This window comes from Dipodomys spectabilis, unplaced genomic scaffold (assembly GCF_019054845.1).
Source record: "Dipodomys spectabilis isolate Male_0828 unplaced genomic scaffold, ASM1905484v1 ptg000454l, whole genome shotgun sequence".
In the NCBI taxonomy this organism is placed as follows: domain Eukaryota; kingdom Metazoa; phylum Chordata; class Mammalia; order Rodentia; family Heteromyidae; genus Dipodomys; species Dipodomys spectabilis.
Window position 1 is genome coordinate 234,974 of NW_024871131.1, and position 9,187 is coordinate 244,160.

The following is a 9,187-nucleotide window of genomic DNA, read 5'->3' on the forward strand; positions in this document are numbered from 1 at the left end:
CCTGGATAGGCAGAATTAATTTTGGTGAAAATGGCCATACTGCCAAAATTAATAAACATATTCAATGCAATTCCCATTAAAATTCCAATGACTTGCTTTACTGAAATAGAGAAAATATTCTAAAAGTTCATATGAAACAACAAAAGACCTAGCACAGCCAAAACAATTATAGGCAAAAGAAAGGATGCAGGAGGGATCATGATACAGGACTTCAAGCTCTATTATAGAGCCATAATCACAAAGACAGCTTGGTACCGGCACAAAAAGAGACCCAAAAATCAGTGAGACAGGTTAGAGGACACAGAAATATAGCCACATAGGTACAGTTAGTAGATATTTGACAAAGGAGACAAAGACATACGGTGGAAGAATCATAACCTCTTCAACTACTGGTGCTGGGAAAACTGGCCACATGCAGAAAACTAAAAGTGGACCCTAGCCTATCACCATACACTAACATAAACGCAAAATGGATTAAAGATCTTAACATCAAGCCCAAAACTCTGAAACTATTGCAGGACCGAGTATGAGAGAGACTTGGAATTATAGGCAAATGCAGGAACTTCCAGAACAGATTCCCAGGGTCACAACAAATTGGAGAATGACTTGATAAATGGGACTACCTTAAAATAAAGTTTCTGCACAAATAAATAATAGCAACCAATCTAGAAAGAAAGCCAAATAATTGGGAAAAATATTTACCAGCAATATATCAGACAAGGCTCTAATATCAATTATATACGGTAAACTCGAGAAACTAACCCTTTACAAACCTAACAAACCAATTTTGAAATGGTCAAGGGAGCTAAAGAGAGACTTCTCAGAAGAAGAGGTAAAAACGGCAAAGAAACACATGAGGAAATGTCCATCATACCTAGCTGTAAAGGAAATGCAAATAAAAACAACTCTGAGATACCACCTTACCCCAGTCAGAATGGCCCACATCCTAAATTCAGCCAATGACAAATGCTGGAAGGAATGCAAAGAAAGAGAAGCATTACTGCATTGCTGGTAGGAATGTATACTAATACAACCACTTGGAAAGAAGTATGGAGGTACCTCAGAAAGCTAAATATCGACCTGTCCTATGAACTGGCCATACCACTCCTAGGCATCTACTCAGAACAACAGGAACCAGTATACAAAGACACACACTCCTTTATGATTATTGCAGCACTGTTCACAATAGCCAAAATTTGGAAACAACCCAGATGAGTCACTACTGATAAGTGGATCAAAAAATTGTGGTACCTATATACAATGGAATACTATGCAGCCATTAGACAGGACAAAATGATGGCATTTGTAGGGAAATGGATGGGACTAGACCAATTTATTTGAGTGAGGTAAGCCAAGAACAAAGAGACAAATGGCACAGGATCTACCTGATATGTGGATTCTAAAGCCAAAATGCAAAAAGGTATGACAAAGTAAACAGGATCGAGAAACAAAGGACAGACACTCTTTTTGTTGTATCACCGTTAGTGACTCCATGTTCTTAATTATGTAGATGGTAGAAATATGCACGCAATGGAGGGAAGCCAGGAGGAGGAACAGAAAAAGTGGGAAATGGAACAACATACAACAAAGTAGTCCATCAGCTGCACTGGACATAGAAGAAAAATATCTAAGTAACCCAAACACAATGATGGGAAGGGAGGAATGAGAGGGAAAGAGGGAATAGCTTACACTAAGCAAAAGGGAAAAAATGTAAACATCACTTGAGTTGGGAAAAATAATTTGGATTTTCAAAGCTCATAGGATTAACAAATTTTAGACCATGATAACGATAATTTGCCTTGTCAAGGTTAAAATGTGTTTGTGACTTTAAGTATCACAATTCCACAATATTATGAAATATATGTAATCACCTATTTCAATTTTGACAAAAACGTGTGAGAAGGGAAGGGTTATGGGGGATGGGTGACAATGTTGTCAGACACCTTGTATTCATATACTGTTTTGTAGAATGGGAACTTCTTTCTACAACTACTTAAAAATAATAATACAAGGAATTTAAAAAATAAACAGGGATGGCAACTGATAAGTTCAAATATAAAATAAGAAATTAAATCCAATTGGAAGGCAAATTTCTTTGGCGAGAGTAATGTAGTTTATTCTATAGCAAGTCTCCTTCAGCAATAATTCCAAAAGCTAGACCTCAAGTAAGTGAAGTAAACTAAGAAATGGAGATACAAAAAAAAAAACAAAAAAAACAAAAAAACTTCACCCACTCTTTCTTGCCTGGACAGCTGGTGTGGGTAAAAATTTATCATGCTCCTGAGTTAGGACCAAAGCAGCAAGGACCATACTTGGTCGTGCTAGGACCAATATACAGAGAAGGCTGCAAGATGAACTGTTCAGAGACACCCAGATGATCCCTTAAGGATAAGACTTACTGTTAACTACTGCTAACTAGTGTGTTTCTATAATTTACTTGTTTTCTATTAAATTTGCATTTTAAGCCTGTTCATTGGGTGGAGAGAAGGGAATTTTTAGGATCTGGTAAGAAGGAATCAAGGATTTGATTGGACATGAAAACCAGTGGGGGGTGTGTAAAGCAGCGGGGCCCTAATAATCAGCAGCACTATCAATGAGGCCCTATATCCTGGCCCACTGGAGTGCATGGGACATACTACCAAAGGGCCAGAGTATCTTGTTGGAAAGGGTAGGATGTCATCTTCACATGATTAGCTGTGAAGAAGTGATTGGGGAACGGGCAGTTTGTGAAGTGATGGTTGAATACTGTTAGGCAGGAGACCCACTGGAGTGATGGAGGGATTCAACCTATGTATACGCTGCATGGTCAGAGAAATGGAATTGGAGAAAATCAAGAAAGGAAGTGGTGAGACAGTAGGAGGGGAAAGATTTGGGAGAAGAGGAATTTAAGGGAGAATAGGAGGGAAAGTATGCCAATTGGCCACCAGGCCAGAGGAGTGTAGGCCTGTGGAAAGTGGAGAGGCCTAAAGAGCAAAAGGAAGTGATGCAAGGGAAAAAGGGAAATGAAGGAATGTCTATAAAGAAGGAGGGAGTAAGGCAAAAGGACAAAGCCTTTCCTATTGAAGTTTGGAACTTTGGAGATGATAATTTGGGGAGTTGGTGCTTTGCAGACCAATTAACTATGAGTGACTGCCCATTGGAGGTCTGAGATTTGGTGTTTGGGTTGGCTTGTCACTGAGCGTACAGCCCAGGACAAGGTAAATGAAGGCACATTTTGAGTGTAAATAAAGTTATTTTCAATGTGCCTCATTGGACTGTCTTGTGTTTTATGCATCATACGTATACTAGTTCACGTTAGTAGTCTCAAAGGCCATGAAATTTGTAAAATTTATGAGCTCATAATCAGTTTGCAAATCCGAATGGGACAATGATGGCAATATGATGTCACAATATCAAGTCATAATAATATTTTGATGTAATAATTAGTTGGTGATTCCATAATGGTGATGAGGTCATAATAGGTTTATGATGTCACAATTGGGTTGTTGATGTCACAATGGCATGCTGGACTTCAATTTTCATTAACTCCCAATGAGAATATGAATTCAGAATGGGAATGTGAGATCTACAAATTCATGCATTGGCCCAAATGTGATGAACTCCCAACAGGTATGTGATATCACAATGTAACACAATGCTCATGATATCTGACAGTGATGACATAATTTTCATGGTAGAGTGCATTTCTAATATCACACATCATACCTGAAATATGAAGTCAAAAACATTATGAGATCACAAAGGCCTATGTATCACAAGGGCATCGTGTCAAAGTTATGAGGAAAGGACTGGTTAATGATGTCACACTGGTGATCCTGCCTCCAAGGGTTTGTAATATAATGGTATAATTGATCTTAATTGTTAGACCACAATGATTATATGGGTAAACAACTTAACTTTGATGTCACAAAGGCCATATGATTTTTCAAAGGTGCTAAGAGGTCATAACCGATTGAAATGTCACAATGTGATTGTGATGTCACAATGGCAATGTGATGCTGCAATAGCTTTGTGATATCACGTTGGTAATGAGGTCACCCATGGAATAGTGATGTCACTACTAGTTTGTAATATTACAATCACATGTCTGATTTCAATTGCTACTAGTTTACAATGAGGACAAGAATTCAAGGAAGGAGCTAGAAGTCCTAAAACCCATGACTTTTCTAACATGTTGATGTCATAATAGGTTTGTGAAAACAGAATGGCACAGTGATATCACAATGTCAATGTTATGTCACAATATCATGTCATAATAATGTGTTAAGGGATTTCAGAAGAAGATTGCTGAGGAGAGGTTGGATTCAAAATAAGTGCTCGCATAGAAAGCAGTTTTAGTGTTCCTGTGAACAGTCCTAGGCTAGAGAATCACACCCAAGTGTGCCATCACCGTACAAAGAGGATGGCCAGAGAGGGAACATCCAGGCAAGGAAAGAGATCTGAGCACTTGCCAGTAGCCACGGCTGCAAGGGCTGGGGTGGCAGTGGCGGTGGCCATAGACACCATACCTACAACAGAGAGTCCAGGACAAAGGAGCCAGACACAGTAGACTAGCAGATTCTACTCAACACCAGCAAGAACTGAGAAGGAGCAGATATCTTCGTCCTGCAGTTTTCAGACCAGAGAGGGTCCAGGAACAAAGAATCTGGTGTGAGTAGAACCCTGACTTCCTCACTCCTTCTCAGGGAGCAGATGTGGGAAGGCTGCCCCTCCCCTCACCACTACTGGAGGTCTCCATCTTTGATACTGACAAAGGCCCGGTTGAGCAGATAACTCCGACTCAGGCCTTGGAGAAAACAAGAGAGTCATTTTGCAGGTCACAGGAACTAGAAGTGTCCTGCCAGGCTCAGTTCCACCAGGGGAAAGTCACTCTGCCCAGGCAGAGTGAAATTTGTCCTCGGGGAAGAGACTTTCTTCACTGGGTAGACAGAGCCAGAGGCTGCCCCACCATACAGAAGCCTAGACAACAATTGAAATTAAGAAAACATAAACCCTGAGAATGGCTCCAAGCTGGGTTCTGTGAGTGTCTCAGGAGCTAGCCCCTTAGGGAAAAGCTACTGTTTGATGAAAGGCTTCAACCCTACCCAGAACCTAGCCTCATCACTGCATCTCCAAACTAGAGGAAACAGCCATCTCCCACTTTTGTGATACTCAAAGATCTCCCTCTCACTGAACTAGCCTGGGAGGAGGATCACAAAACCCTGCCTAACACAGGGCATTTTCTGCCTGACCAAACTGATTTAAGAAACCAATCAAGCCATAGGAAAACCAAACACCACAAGCAGACCAGAGACTCCACCAAGACACTGGTTATAGATACAGGGGAGATACAGGCTCTTCCCATTCCGCCTCCAAAAAAAACACCCAAAACCAAAGAACTCTTTTTTTAAACATTTTTTTAATTTTTATTTTTTAAGTGTTTTCTGTTGATCTTTATTTTCTCATAATTTTTATTTTTGGTGTATGTGTGTGTGTGTGTGTGTGTGTGTGTGTGTGTGTGTGTGTGTGTGTATGTGTGTGTGTGTGTGTGTTTAATCTCTTTGACCTTTTGGTCCTTTTTTATTATTTTCATTTTTTCTATTTCTTTATTTTTTGCATGACTTAATTGCTGTTCTGCTCAACTCCAGATACATACCTGTCATCAATTGGTAGGCCTTCTCCCCCATTATGTACATACTTAAGCCAGAAATTTATTACTCAGTTCACAACCTGTTAGGCTTAACTTTTATAATAGCAGTATTATCTCTTTATACCTACATAATTTTCAAGTAACTAATTTTAAAATTTTTATTTTATAGTTTTCACGTTTCCTTTCTATCCCTCCCCTCCTCTCATTCTATCCTTTTCTTCTCTCAATATCATTTCTTTAAACTTACATAATTTTTAAGTGTTTCATTTCCTAAATTTAAATTTAATTTTTCCATTTTTTAAAAAATTTCTCTCCTATGATTCTGTCCAATCCATTTCCCTCTCAGAGATTAGGAATTGGTTACATTTAGTCTCATTTTACCTATTCACATCCCTCTAGTCCTATTTTTCCCCGCATTTCTCCCTGAAGCTAATAATTTCTGGTTTGCCAAATCCTTCCTCGTTGTTCTTAACTCATTAATCCATGGTTGTTTGATTTAGAATAGATTGTATCTGTTGAACTAGATTGTATCTGCAGCCATTTTGGTTGTGCAACTGAAGGACTCTAGCTGATGCTTACCTTAAAATAGTGTTCAAGCACAAAATTGCTGTTAATTTCATACCAAATGGGCAGAACAACCCGGAAAAACACAAGAAAAATGGCAAGTCCAGGTATCTGAACTTCCACTAATGATAATCATGTGAGAGAATAGTTAATGATAATAATAATAATAGTTAATGATAGTAATAATAATTAATAGTTCCCCCAACAGCTCTACAAACACTACTGGTAAACATGGTGAATGAAATGATTGAAAATTTGCAAAGGTCTCAGTGTGAGCGTGATAGGGACCAAGAGGAGGCAATCCAAATAGTATTACAGGAATCTTGTGAGCATTAGGAAGCTACTTAAAGATTAATACAGGAATTGCATAAGCAGGCTGAGAACCGTCATAGAGAATTACAGGAATTGCTTTAATTTGAGGAAACTAATCAAAGAGTAATACAGGAATTGTGAGAGCGTGATCAGAATAGACAGAGAGAAATAGAGGCATTCAAAAAATCTATAAAGAGACAGCTGGAACAATTCAGAGAGACCACAAAGGGAATGCAGAATAGAGCCTGACAGAAGGAATGGGAGTCCAAGGAAACCATAACCAATCAGCTAAGTGATCTGAGAATAAACACTGAACACCAAATTAAGGAAGTAAAGCTCATACAAGATCTAAACCAAAGCTCCATCAGGGAATTTGAAGCTATCAAAGCCGACCAGATAAAAGGAAAAGAAATTAAAAACAAATAGAAATTCTTGACAGGTTAGACCAGGCAGAAGATCAAATCTCAGGGACTGAAGACAGCCTAGATATTATAGAGAAATAACATACAAATATCCAAGACAAATCCAAGAAATATGATAGGTCTATTCTATATTTGGAAGACACCATCAGAAGGCCTAATCTGAGGATAATGGATATAGAGGAGCACCTAGAGACAGAAGTTAATGGTCTAGAAAATTTATTTAACAGAATCCTAGCAGAGAACTTCCCAAACATGCAAAAAGATAGGCCTATGGCCTACTCAGATAAAAGATGCTTTCAGAAGCCCAAATAGACCAGAACAGAATAGGACATGTCACCGTCATATTATAATCCTCACAAGATCAATTCAGACCAAGGAAAAGATCCTTAAAGCTGTCAAGGAGAAAAGCCCAATCACCTATACAGGGAAACCAATTAGAATATCCTCAGATTTCTCAGCAGATATGATGAAAGCAAGAAGAGCCTGGAATGATGTATGCCATGCCCTAAAGAAAAACCACAACAAAGAACAGTGTACCCAGCTAAACTCTCCTTCATAACTGAAGATCAAATAAAAATTGTTCATAGCAAAGAAAAATTGAACAATATATCTCCACAAAACCAGACCTACAAAGGTACTTAAAGATATCCTACACATAGAAAACTAACAAGACAATGGCCAAGAAATGGCATCTAAGCGAATAAAATTAGAACTCAACATGAAAAGCGCCCAAAGACAGTCCTGTAACACATGGAAGCTGAACAACACACTGCTGAATCACCAGTGGGTCATGGAAGAGATTAGAAAGGAAATGCAAATGTTAATGTTATTCAACAAAAATGAATACACAAATTACCAGCTCCTCTGGGACACAGCAAAGGCAGTACTCCGAGGCAAGTTTATAGCTCTGAATTCTTACATCAACAAGTTAGAGAGATCTGAAACCAACAATTTAATAAGACATCTGAACCTCCTTCAGAAAGATCAGCAAAATAAACCCCAATCCAGTAGACAGAAATAAATAATTAAAATTTAATTAGAATTAACTAAATTATCATCCAAAAACACCATAAAAATAATCAACAAAACAAAGAGTTGGTTCTTCGAAAAAATTAGCAAAATTGACAGACCCTTAGCAAATCTTATCAGAAAAAGAAGTGAACACACCCACATTAACAAACTCAGAGATGAGAATGGGAACATCACCATCAGAACATTATAATGGAATACTTCTCAAAACTTTATGCTAATAAGTTTGAGACCTGGCAGAAATGGACATGCTGAAACTCAACCAAAATGATTTAAATCAACTTAACATGTCCATATCAAGCATAGAAATGGAAACAGCAATAAGAGACCTCATATCTAAGAAAAGCCCAGGACCAGGTGGATTTACAGTGGAATTGTACAAGGCATTCAAAGCAGGGCTCACACCAATCCTCCTCCAACTATTCAAAAAAATTGAAAGAGTAAGTTCACTACCAAATTCATTCTATGATGCCAACATAACCGTTATCCCAAACCAGGCAGGGACTCATCAAAGAAAGAGAACTATAGACCCATTTCTTTGATTAACATTGATGCAAATCTTCTCAACAAAATTTTGGCCTTCAACAATTCATCCTAAAAATCACACACCATGATCAAACAGGATGCAAAGCTGGTTCAATATATGCAAATCAGTTAATATAATTCATCACATCATCAAGAGCAATGATGAGAACCCCATGGATATATCAATAGATACAGAAAAAGAATTTCACAAGATCCAACACCCCTTTATGATGAAGACTCTGGAAAAACTATGAACCCAGAGAACATACCTCAATACAATAAAGGCTGTATATGACAAACCTACTTCCAGCATTATAATGGTGAAAAACGAAAGCTATTTCCTCTTAACTCAGGAACGAGACAAGGATGTCCACTCTCCCCACTTCTCTTCAATTTAGTATTAGAATGCCTACCTACAGTAATAAGACACGATACAAACATAAAAGGGATCCAAATACGGAAAGATGATGTAAAAGACTCCCTCTTTGCAGAAGACATGGTCTTGTATTTAAAAAATCCCAGAGACTCCACTCCCAAATTACTCATGCTGATTCAAAACTTTGGCAAAGAAGCATAGTATAAAATTAACTCTCAAAAATCAATGGCTTTTCTGCAGGCCAACAGTGAGAAGTGTGGATGAAATCAGGAAAGCAACTCCATTCATAATAGCCCCACAAAAAATGAAATACCTAGGAATTAACTTAAA